Source organism: Amblyraja radiata, chromosome 6 (genome assembly GCF_010909765.2).
Source record: "Amblyraja radiata isolate CabotCenter1 chromosome 6, sAmbRad1.1.pri, whole genome shotgun sequence".
Taxonomy (NCBI): domain Eukaryota; kingdom Metazoa; phylum Chordata; class Chondrichthyes; order Rajiformes; family Rajidae; genus Amblyraja; species Amblyraja radiata.
The window spans coordinates 26,320,937-26,334,327 of record NC_045961.1 but is presented as its reverse complement, the minus strand read 5'-3'; positions in this window follow the sequence as shown (position 1 = coordinate 26,334,327).

Genomic DNA, 13,391 nt, shown 5'->3' with positions numbered 1-13,391 from the left:
ATTCAATGTTGATGCCATAAGGACGCAAGGACCCCAGACGGAATATGAGGTGCTGTTCCTCCAATTTCCGCTGTTGCTCACTCTGGCAATGGAGGAGACCCAGGACAGAGAGGTCGGATTGGGAATGGGAGGGGGAGTTGAAGTGCTGAGCCACCGGGAGGTCAGGTAGGTTATTGCGGACTGAGCGGAGGTGTTCGGCGAAACGGTCGCCCAACCTACGCTTGGTCTCACCGATGTAAATCAGCTGACATCTAGAGCAGCGGATGCAGTAGATGAGGTTGGAGGAGATACAGGTGAACCTTTGTCGCACCTGGAACGACTGCTTGGGACCTTGAATGGAGTCGAGGGGGGAGGTGAAGGGACAGGTGTTGCATTTCTTGCGGTTGCAACGGAAAGTGCCCGGGGAGGGGGTGGTGCGGGAGGGAAGGGAAGAATTGACGAGGGAGTTGCGGAGGGAGCGGTCTTTGCGGAAGGCAGACATGGGGGGAGATGGGAAGATGTGGCGAGTGGTGGGGTCACGTTGGAGGTGGCGGAAATGGCGGAGGATTATGTGTTGTATTTGCCGGCTGGTGGGGTGAAAGGTGAGGACCAGAGGGACTCTGCCCTTGTTGCGTGTGCGGGGATGGGGAGAGAGAGCAGTGTTACGGGGTATGGATGAGACCCTGGTGTGAGCCTCATCTATGGTGGCGGAGGGGAATCCCCGTTCCCTGAAGAACGAGAACATTTCCGATGCCCTGGTATGAAATGTCTCATCCTGGGAACAGATGCGGCGTAGGCGGAGGAATTGGGAGTAGGGGATGGAGTCTTTACAGGGGGCAGGGTGGGAAGACGTGTAGTCCAGATAGCCATGTGAGTCAGTGGGTTTGTAATGTATGTCGGTCAGGAGTCTGTCCCCTGCGATGGAGATGGTGAGGTCAAGGAATGGTAGGGAAGTGTCGGAAATCGTCCAGGTGTATTGGAGTGCCGGATGGAAGTTGGTGGTGAAGTGGATGAAGTCAGTCAGTTGTGTGTGGGTGCAGGAGGTGGCACCAAAGCAGTCGTCAATGTAGCGGAGGTAGAGGTCGGGGATGGGGCCCTGGTACGCATCGAACAAGGATTGTTCAACGTACCCGACAAAGAGGCAGGCGTAGCTAGGGCCCATGCGTGTGCCCATAGCTACGCCTTGTGTTTGGAGGAAATGGGAGGAGTCAAATGTAAAGTTATTGAGGGTGAGGACCAACTCCGCTAAGCGGAGGAGAGTGTCAGTGGCTGGGTATAGGTTGCTCCTCTGGTCGAGGAAGAACCGGAGGGCTCTGAGGCCATCCTGGTGGGGGATGGAGGTGTAGAGTGACCGGACATCCATGGTGAAGATGAGGGGGTGAGGGCCCAGAGAGTGGAATGCGTGGAGGCGGCGGAGAGTGTCTGAGGTGTCTAGAACATAGGTGGGGAGGGATTTGACCAAGGGGGATAGGATGGAGTCAAGGTATGTGGAGATGAGTTCGGTGGGGCACGAACACGCAGAGACAATGGGTCTGCCGGGAGAGCCGGGTTTGTGGATTTTGGGGAGAAGGTAAAAACGGGCCGTGCGGGGCTGGGGAACGATGAGTTTGGAGGCTTGGTCAGGTAGGGCGTGGGAATTGATGAAGTCGGTGATGGTGCTAGAAATGGTGGCCTGGTGCTCGTCAGTGGGGTCATGGTCCAAGGGTAAGTAGGAGGAGGTGTCCGAGAGTTGGCGCGTGGCCTCAGCTTTGTAGAGATCGACGCGCCAGACTACCACGGCACCTCCCTTGTCGGCTGGTTTGATGACCCAGTCTGGGTTTTTGCGGAGTGATTCGATGGCAGTGCGTTCAGAGGGGGAAAGATTGGAGTGAGACAGGGGAGTGGAGAAGTTGAGGCGGTTGACGTCGCGGCGGCAGTTCTGAATGAAGAGTTCCAGAGCCAAGTCAAGTCTAGTCAATTCATTTCAAGTCAAATCAAGTCAAGTCAAGTCAATCCATTTCAAGTCAAGTCCAGTCAATCCATTTCAAGGGCAGGCCAAACAACTAATTGCAATGTCATTTCATTTCCAATTTTGCATTGCAGTTTCAAGCACGGGCAGGGCTAGACAAACTACTCATGGCATTGTAATTTCATTTCCAATTTTGTATTGCAGTTTCAAGCATGGGCAGAGCAGGCCAAACAACTCATGGCATTGTCATTTCATTTCCAATTGTGCATTGCAGTTTCAAGCACGGGCAGGGCAGGCCAAATAACTCATGGCATTGTCCTTTCATTTCCAATTTTGCATTGCAGTTTCAAGCACAGTCAGGGCAGGCCAAACAACTCATGGCATTGTCATTTCATTTCCAATTGTGCATTGCTGTTTCAAGCACAGGCAGGGCAGGCCAAACAACTCATGGCATTGTCATTTCATTTCCAATTTTACATTGCAGTTTCAAGAACAGGCAAGGTAGGCCAAACAACTCATGGCATTGTCATTTCATTTCCAATTTTGCATTGAAGTTTCAAGCACAGGCAGGGCAGGCCAGCAACTCATGGCATTGTCATTTCATTTCCAATTTTGCATTGCAGTTTCAAGCACAGGCAGGGCAGGCCAAACAACTCATGGCATTGTCAATTCATTTCCAATTTTGCATTGCAGTTTCAAGCACAGGCAGGGCAGGTCAAACAACTCTTGTCATTGTCATTAAGGGCTAACAAATTATTTATTGCAAGTACATTGCAGACTCACAGTTCAGTTGATTCACAGCTTAGAATCACAGTTGTGGCCTCTCCCTCGCGATCTTCCAGAGTGACTGACTCGCGTTCAGGCATCCGGGGTTTTATAGTCCTGCCCCCCCCCCCCCCCCAGAAGTGGCGTTACCTTCATCATGATGATTGACAGGCGAAAGGACCAATCAGCACTCAAGATTTCTTTAAACACTCAGAATTGTTTTATTTTTCTTCGATCAGAAAAATCCTCAGGGTTGCCTCACTGGAGGAGGACTGTGAGTAAGATGGTCAAAAATCATAGCGATTTTTGGCAGCGTTTTTTCAAAAATCAATATACAGCGCAGACAAGAAGTGGTCAAGATGAGACTTTTAGTTATATAGATAGAAACATAGAAACATAGAAATTAGGTGCAGGAGTAGGCCATTCGGCCCTTCGAGCCTGCACCGCCATTCAATATGATCATGGCTGATCATCCAACTCAGTATCCTGTACCTGCCTTCTCTCCATACCCTCTGATCCCCTTAGCCACAAGGGCCACATCTAACTCCCTCTTAAATATAGCCAATGAACTGGCCTCGACTACCCTCTGTGGCAGAGAGTTCCAGAGATTCACCACTCTCTGTGTGAAAAAAGTTCTTCTCATCTCGGTTTTAAAGGATTTCCCCCTTATCCTTAAGCTGTGACCCCTTGTCCTGGACTTCCCCAACATCGGGAGCAATCTTCCTGCATCTAGTCTGTCCAACCCCTTAAGAATTTTGTAAGTTTCTATAAGATCCCCTCTCAATCTCCTAAATTCTAGAGAGTATAAACCAAGTCTATCCAGTCTTTCTTCATAAGACAGTCCCGACATCCCAGGAATCAGTCTGGTGAACCTTCTCTGCACTCCCTCTATGGCAATAATGTCCTTCCTCAGATTTGGAGACCAAAACTGTACGCAATACTCCAGGTGTGGTCTCACCAAGACCCTGTACAACTGCAGTAGAACCTCCCTGCTCCTATACTCAAATCCTTTTGCTATGAAAGCTAACATACCATTCGCTTTCTTCACTGCCTGCTGCACCTGCATGCCCACTTTCAATGACTGGTGTACCATGACACCCAGGTCTCGCTGCATCTCCCCTTTTCCTAGTCGGCCACCATTTAGATAATAGTCTGCTTTCCTGTTTTTGCCACCAAAATGGATAACCTCACATTTATCCACATTATACTGCATCTGCCAAACATTTGCCCACTCACCCAGCCTATCCAAGTCACCTTGCAGTGTCCTAGCATCCTCCTCACAGCTAACACTGCCCCCCAGCTTAGTGTCATCCGCAAACTTGGAGATATTGCCTTCAATTCCCTCATCCAGATCATTAATATATATTGTAAATAGCTGGGGTCCCAGCACTGAGCCTTGCGGTACCCCACTAGTCACTGCCTGGTGCCTGGTGCCAGATAGATAGATGAGCAGGGCAATTGTTTTACACAGGGTAGTGAGGGTTACCTTGTCATGATGGAGGAGCTTGTGTGGTCCTGAGATCCTGAGATCCTGAGAGCGATGCCATCTGGAGCTATGTTCCTGGTAAGGCCACCCATGGAGGTAAAGTCAATAGACAAAAGACAATATTCAATAGGTGCAGGAGTAGGCCATTCGGCCCTTCGAGTCAGCACCGCCATTCAATGTGATCCTGGTTGATCATCTCCAATCAGTACCCCGTTCCTGCCTTCTCCCCATATCACCTGACTCCGCTATTTTTAAGAGCCCTATCTAGCTCTCTCTTGAAAGCATCCAGAGAACCTGCTTCCATCACCCTCTGAGGCAGAGAATTCCACAGACTCACCACTCTCTGTGAGAAAAAGTGTTTCCTCGTCTCCGTTCTAAATGGCTTCCTCCTTATTCTTAAACTGTGGCCCCTGGTTCTGGACTCCCCCAACATCGGGAACATGTTTCCTGCCTCTAGCTTGTCCAAACCCTTAACAATCTTATATGTTTCAATGAGATATCCTCTCATCCTTCTAAACTCCAGAGTGTACAAGCCCAGCTGCTCCATTCTCTCAGAATATGACAGTCCTGCTATCCCGGGAATTAACCTTGCAAACCTACGTTGCACTCCCTCAAAAGCAAGAATGTCCTTCCTCAAATTAGGGGGCCAAAACTGTACACAATACTCCAGGTGTGGTCTCACTAGGGCTCTGTACAACTGCAGAAGGACCTCTTTGCTCCTATATTCGATTCCTCGTGTTATAAAGGCCAACATGCCATTCGCTTTCTTCACTGCCTGCTGTACCTGCATGCTTATTTTCATAGACTGATGTACAAGGACCCCCAGATCCCGTTGTACTTCCCCTTTTCCCAACTTGATGCCATTTAGATAGTAATCTCCCTTCCTGTTTTTGCTACCAAAGTGGATAACCTCACATTTATACGCATTAAACTTCATCTGCCATGCATCTGCCCACTCGCCCAACTTGTCCAAGTCACCCTGCATTTCATAGCAACCTCCTCACAGTTCACACTGCCACCCAGCTTTGTGTCATCTGCAAATTTGCTAATGTTACTTTGAAACCCTTCATCCAAATCATTGATGTATATTGTGAATAGCTGCGGTCCCAGCACCGAGCCTTGCGGTACCCCACTAGTCACTGCCTGCCATTCTGATAGGGACCCGTTAATCCCTAATCTTTGTTTGCCAATCACTTCTCTATTCATGTCAGCACTCTACCCCCAATACCATGTGCCATAAGTTTGCCCACTAATCTCCTATGTGGGACCTAATCAAATGCTTTCTGAAAGTCCAGGTGCACTACATCCACTGGCTCTCCCTTGTCCATTTTCCTAGTTACATCTTCAAAAAATTCCAGAAGATTAGTCAAGCATGATTTCCCGTTCGTAAATCCATGCTGACTCGGACCGATCCTGTTACTGCTATCCAAATGTTCAGCTATCTCATCTTTTATAATTGACTCCAGCAACTTCCCCACCACCGATGTCAGGCTAACTGGTCTATAATTCCCTGTTTTCTCTCTCCCGCTTTTCTTAAAAAGTGGGATAACATTAACTACCCTCCAATCCACAGGAAGTGATCCTGAGTCTATAGAATATTGGAAAATTATCACCAATGCATCCACGATTTCTAGAGCCACTTCCTTAAGTTCCCTGGGATGCAGACCATCAGGCCCTGGGGATTTATCAGCCTTCAGTCCCATCAGTCTATCCAACACTATTTCCTGCCTTATGTGGATTTCCTTCAGTTCCTCTGTCACCCCAGATCCTCTGGCCACTACTATATCGAGAAGATACCTGTTCAACTCATCTGCCATTTCCTTGTTCCCCATAATAAATTCACCTTTTTCAGTCTTCAAGGGTCCAACTGTGGTCATAACTAATTATTTCCTCTTCACATACCTAAAGAAGCTTTTACTATCCTGCTTTATATTCTTGGCTAGCTTACCTTTGTACCTCATCTTTTCTCCCCGTATTGTCTTTTTAGTTATCTTCTGTTGTTCCTTAAACATTACCCAATCCTCTTGCTTCCCGCTCATCTTTGCTACGTTGTACTTCTTCGCTTTAATTTTTAAACTGTCCCTGACATCCCTTATCAGCCATGGGTGCCCCTTTCTCCCCTTGGAATCTTTCTTCCTCCTAGGAATGAACTGATCCTGCACCTTCTGTATTATTCCTAGAAACACCTGCCATTTTTGTTCCACTGTCATCCCTGCTAGTGGAACAAAAGTGCCCTATGTCCAGGCTACTGTTTGGGGGTCTGTAGATTAGTCCCATTAGGGTCTTTTTACCCTTACAATTCCTTAGTTCTATCCATACTGACTCCACATCTCCTGTTTCAATGTCACCCCTTGCAAGGGACTGAATGTCATTCCTCACCAACAGGGCAACCCCACCCCCTCTGCCCACTTGTCTGCCTTTTTGATAGGAGGTATACCCTTGAATATTCAGTTCCCAGCCTTGGCCCTCTTGCAGCCATGTCTCAGTAATTCCCACAACATCATACTTGCCAGTTTCTAACTGAGCCTCAAGCTCATCCACTTTATTCCTTATACTTCGCGCATTCACATACAGCACTTTGACCTCAGTATTCACTTCACCCCTCGCACTTGGCACTGACCTTACTCTGTTGTCCATTCTCGAGCTTTCCTTCCCATTAATTCGAGAATATTTTGTAATTTTTCCTGTAGCCACTTCCCCTTCAACTCCATCTTTATACTCCCAATTTGTTAACCCCTCCCCCCCACTATTTAGTTTAAAACCACACAGGAACAGCACACAGAAACCCACACAGAAAAGTCAAGACCTCAACAGTGGAACAGGCGGAGAATGATGGCTGACTTTAGTGGAGCGTCACAACAGCTCGGAAGGCGGATGAAGGCTGAAGCAGAAAAGGGGCCGGTCGTCTTGGACTCCACGCCACTGGATCCCAACCCAGATCTGTCAAGGACCTTGTGGTGGTTGTCTGTGCACCAGTCTCTCCACGTTAAACAAAGTCACACACAGGGGTCCTCCATAGAGAGGATAGTCATACTCGTTTCGAAAGACCGCCGATGATGATGAGTGAGTGCCTGTAATGTATTACTGGGGGTGGTGATGGAGGCAGATACAATTGTGACATTTAAGAGACTTTAGGATAGGCACATGGATATGCCGGGAATGGAGGGATATGGTAGATGTGCAGGCAGATAAAAATTGGTCTTGGCATCATATTTGGCACCGACACTGTGGGCCGAAGGGCCTGGTGTTCCTGTGCTGTTCCATTCTTTGTTCCATGTCCTCAAATAATATAATTTTATGATGGTACAGAAAAACAATTTCAAATAATCCTAGAAGAACAGTGCCATTGTCCTAGCTTTGTTCAGTTGCCATAACATTGGAAGATTGGTATATGAATATTTCTTTAAAGCCCTCAAACCTAAACTAAAAGACACTTAAACATAATCACCCTTGCCATTGCTTCCAAGGAGATGAGTGAAATGATCTTTGGCTGCCTTGCTCTCTGGAGTACAAATGAGGGTAACCCTGTTTTCTGTCATCTCATTTATAATATGGACTTATTTTAAGTATAGCCATATTTCCTAATGATTCAGTTCAGCTCCCTTGGAACATTTTCTGCTGGTGTGATTTCTGTACTTGCTGTCTCACCTGGAAGATGAATATTTTAAGCAGGTTTGCCTGTTTCTTGAAACAATTCAAACAAATGCGGGTGGCATTCAACTCATTGTCAATATCAGATCTTTATATCGAAGATAGACACAAAAAGCTGGAGTAACTCAGCGGGACAAGCAGCATCTCTGGAGAGAAGGAATGGGTGACGTTTGGGGTCGAGACCCTTCTTGCGCCGAGACTCCTCTTCATATCGTTCAGCTTTCTCCTGGATCATCATTAAATTCAATGGCTTGTGCCTTGCATTCCGATCTAACCTGAGAGTATTGCACCATTTTCTCCATTATAACATCTCTACCATTCATAATTTTAGGCACCAACTTTTTATTTTATCAAAAGTTGTTTGAGGTTAGTTGCATTTAACAAATAGCAATTACCCATCAAGTTTTCATATTTTTCACTTCTATCAGTTATATCCAGCTGAGTATTAATCCTTAAAGCTTACCATGACTTTTTCAAGTATAATCCTCAGACTTGCGGGGGAATTTTGAAGTAATCTTGAATAAATTGCGATGAATAACAACATTGAGAAGAAAATAACAATCTTGACAAAGACAACGTGGCACAGGAAAAAGTATGCAAAGTCTCATGGTGGAGGTTGGATCACTTTTCATCATCATGAAAAAAATAACTGGTGACATGCACCCTGAGGTGTCAATGACCATGAAAAGCTGTGAACATAAACTTTTCCAAAATACGGAACACCTATACAGTGAAGAGAGTAAGACACCAGAAGGGATGTGATGTTCAGATACCTATCATACATCAGCAATCAAACTATCTTTACAGAGCAAAGTCATGGTCCAATTACGAGAAAGTCCAATGCAATTGGTGACCAGGTTCTATCTAATTCTCCAAAGTGGGTAGAAAATATAAGTAATTATTTTTTCTTGGTCTATCCTGCTTTCATCTTCATCTAGAACTTTATAGACTTTATCGTACATAAACAGTTCTTTCCGGCCAGCAGATCGATTCCAGATGCTCCAGACAAGTGACAGTTCCCAGCATCTTCATAAGGATTTCACCATGAGACACATCTTCCCCCCCCACCCATCCCCTTCCAGCATTCCAATGGAACAATTCCATTCATGACGCTCTGCCCTACTCTTCTATCTCTACCAATCACTCCCCTTCTCACCACACTTCCCATGCAAGCACTGGAGATGTAACATCTGAACTTCGACTTCCCTTCCTGCCATGCAGAGACTTCTGTATGAAGTAGTAATTCATTTGTAATTCTTCCAGTTTAGTGTACTGCATTGGGTTCTCACAATGTGACTTCTCTACATTGTTCTCTCGAAACGCAGATTGGATGATCACTTTGCAGATCACCTCGTTCAATCTGCAAGATGGTTCCTGATGATCAATTACCTGTCTCTTCATTTATCTGCCCATCCCTCACTCTGATCTCTCTGTCTTCAGCCTCCTTCATTGTTCCAATGATGACCAACGTAAGCCGAGAGAACCTCATCTTCCATCTGAGGTCAAAGAAGCCCTCAGGACTTAAGAATAAATTATAAAACTTTAGATAACTACTTTTCTCCATAAAGAGGCAGCTATATCTTTCTGTTGCAAATTGTCCCTTTGTTCTCTCTTCAGTCTCTTACTGCCATTTTTTAAAGTAATCATTAACTTGACAATTTTGACCTACTCTCTATTGCAAATATATCTTGCTCTCCTTAACTGCAATTTGACATGTGTTTGTTTTCTCACTTTTTAACTCCGGATGAAAGGTCTTTGACCTGAAAGATCGATTCTGTTTCTCTCCATGAAGAAGGTATCTCCAGGAATCATGTGAAAATGGGGCAAGTTTGACAAATGGAAAAGGATAATGGGAAAATTAGGCTAACATAGTGAAAGTCACATAAAGGTCACATTAGAAAAACTAGTGCAGTAATTACTGTAGGAAGTGCTTAGACTGCAAGTTAATTAGAACAAGGATCACTATGTGTGGGAATTAGAATGTAGGAGCATTCACAGGATAAGCAAGATATGATAAGTGCAGGAAAGCAGGCCCACAAAGGAGGAGTTGTTATCTACAAGAAGGATGTGGTCACTGTTGTCAGGCTGGTCCCATATAAATCAATAACTAATGCTCATGATCCACAATTAAGAACAGGAATCTTTATTATTTGCCATGAAACTGTAGAATTTGTATGTAATATTATAACGTGAATAGTTCCTCATCCGAGCCCTATACATTAGGGCAACTAACCCCACGTAAAAGCCAGATTCATGGTACAGGCCAAAAACACAAGGCTTTTTGTGTCTAGCCTTGAACCCAACTTGTCAAGATGCCCAACTAAGCTAGTCCTGTGTTTGACCCATGCCCCTCTAAATCATTCCTATCCAAGTACCTTTCCAAACTTAATTTCACGGCTATTTTATGGTTGTTCTTTGGGATCATCACTCAAAACTAAAATTCCAATCTGCCAAAAGCAATCAGCTCATCCTCTCAAGATTTTCAAATAATTGAGTGAACATGAATTATCACAAAGTAAAAGCATCATGTGTGATGTGATAAAAGCTAGTAACTTCTAATAGTAAACATCTGATGGTTTCCGGTGGGAAGTCATCAAGTTATCAAGTTTATTCGTCACATACACATACGAGATATGCAGTGAAATGAAAAGTGGCAATGCTTGCGGACTTTGTGCAAAAAGGCAAACAAACAAACAACCAAACAAACTACAAACAGAATGGAACAGAATCACATATTCTTTTACATATTAAATATTGTGGGCGGAAGGAAAAATGGAAAAAAACAGCAATTTAAAAAAAAGCAGTAGAGTGGTACAGTAAAGTTAGTCCTTGGTGAGATAGGAGTTTACAGTCCTAATGGCCTCTGGGAAGAAACTCCTTCTCAACCTCTCCGTTCTCACAGCATGGCAACGGAGGCGTTTGCCTGAATGTAGCAGCTGGAACAGTCCGTTGCAGGGGTGGAAGGGGTCTCCCATGATCTTATTGGCTCTGGAGTTGCGTCTCCTGATGTATAGTTCCTGCAGAGGGGCGAGTGAAGTTCCCATAGTGCGTTGGGCCGAACGCACTACTCTCTGCAGAGTCTTCTTGTCCTGGGCAGAGCAATTCCCAAACCAGATTGTAATATTTCCGGACAAGATGCTTTCCACAGCCGCTGAGTAGAAGCACTGGAGGATCCTCGGAGACACTCTGAATTTCCTCAATTGCCTGAGGTGGTAAAGGCGCTGCCTTGCCTTACTCACCAGTGCTGCGGCGTGTGATGTCCATGTCATATCCTCAGAGATGTGGACTCCCAGGTATTTAAAACAGCTCACCCTATCCACAGTATCCCCATTTATCCTCAATGGAGTGTACGTCCTCAGATGATGTGCCTTCCTAAAGTCCACTATCAGCTCCTTAGTTTTTTTGATGTGCAAGAGGAGGCTGTTGTCCTGACACCAGAGTGCCAGATCAGCCACCTCCTCCCGGTAGGCCTTCTCATCGTTGTCTGAGATCAGGCCCACCACCACAGTGTCATCAGCAAACTTGATTATTGAGTTGGAGCTGAACCTAGCCACACAGTCATGTGTGTACAGGGAGTACAATAGGGGGCTGAGGACGCAACCCTGGGGGGATCCTGTGCTCAGGGGGAGGGACTTTGTTGTATTCCCTCCCATCTTGACTACCTGGGGCCTGGCGGTGAGAAAGTCCATGGCCCAGGCACACGGGGGTGTTGAGCCCTAATTCCAGTAGCTTCTCGGCCAGTCTGGTGGGGACTATCGTGTTGAAGGCTGAACTGAAGTCTATGAACAGCATCCTCACGTAGCCCCCCTTCTGGCTGTCAAGATAAGAGAGAGCGGTGTGCAGAACCTGGGAGACCGCATCGTCCGTGGATCTGTTCGGACGGTATGCAAATTGTAACGGGTCCATGTTGCGAGGGAGGAAGGCGCAGATGTGTTTCTTCACCAGCCTCTCAAAGCATTTCATGACTACCGAAGTGAGGGCCACCGGACGGTAGTCATTCAGACAGGCTGGGCAGGCATTTTTAGGTACCGGTACAATTATGGATTTTTTGAAGCAGGCAGGGACCACGGTCTTGGTCAGGGAGAGGTTGAATATTGTAGTGAGCAGTGAGAAGGAACTGCAATTGCTGATTTACACTGAAGATGGACACTAAATGCTGGAGTAACTCAGCGGGACAGGCAGCATCTCTGGAGAGAAGGAATGGGTGATATTTCGGGTTGAACCCCTTCTTCTCGACCCAAAATATCATATCCGGAGCTGCTGCCTGTTACTACAACATTTTGTGTCTATATGATAGTTTCCTGTTCATTATTACTTTCTCCACTAGATGTCTCCTTTCCACTGAAAAACTAAATTATTTCCTTGACAACAATTCAGTTGTTATGAAGATAGACACAACTCAGCGGGTCAGACAGCAGCTCTGGAGAAAAGGAAAAGGTGACGTTTCGGATCTAGACCCTTCTTCAGACACCCACTTTATGCTGTAATTAGGGCAGATTTAAAATCTGACAGTGGCATGTTAAAGAGAAGCTTATTTTTGAAATGACATATCAACAGGGACAATTGCCCCATTGGTTGAAGTTGTATGTATGTTGGCCTGCAAGGAATAGTGTGAATCTATCACTGCTGCTGAAATATTGCCAGATATTCTTCATCTGCAAATCACTAAACTTGTGTCCAAATGTTGATACAAATAATCATGTTAAATAACTCCATGTTTCAGGACACCATTGTGAGAAAATATATTTGCTGATTGACTTGTGTTCTGACAGTTCTTGACATCTCCCCAGGTCACTGATTTATGCGGCTTTTACACGGGGCGACTTGACGCAAGAGTTAACCAGAGTTCAACATCGTGGGAACCTCGTGCGATAACAGTACGGCATTCGTGGACCACCGTGGACCACCGTAGCGCTAACGGCAGGTCATCGTGTAACTTGGTCACTCGGGAGAAAATTCAAGAAAGTTGGAATTTCTCCAAGAGTGACTTGTACACTTGTGGTTGAGTATTGCAACATTATATGAACGTAGTGGCCAGTGCGATATCCGTGCGATATCCGTAATAACTCTTGCGGGTACCGTGGGAACTCCTGCGAACGGTGAACCCGGAAGCTGGACAGAGGGGACAGAAGGTGATTAAAAATTATCTTCAGTGGGATTGAATTTAAAAAATAAATAAAAATAAAGATTTACATCTGCATATGGACATCAACTTATTCATGAGTTATGTTAATGAGATTCAAGAAAATAACTATAATCTTTAAAAGGGACTTTAAAAGGGACTTTACTGAAAGGTTACGCATTTTTATGGTCCGTGAGATATTTTTCACATGTACTTCTTTGAGAGATACAGGTCGGAGTCCTCGGGTCCAGGGGTCCGGAACGCTACCAATCAATGTTGTGCAGAGACCCGTGTAAGGAGTGAACTGCACATGCTGGTTTAAACCGAAGACAGACACAAAAAGCTGGAGTAACTCAGCGAGTCAAGCAGCATCTCTGGAGAAAAAAAGCTGATGTTTCGGGACGAGACACATCTTCAGACTCAATTCCGATTAGGATGTC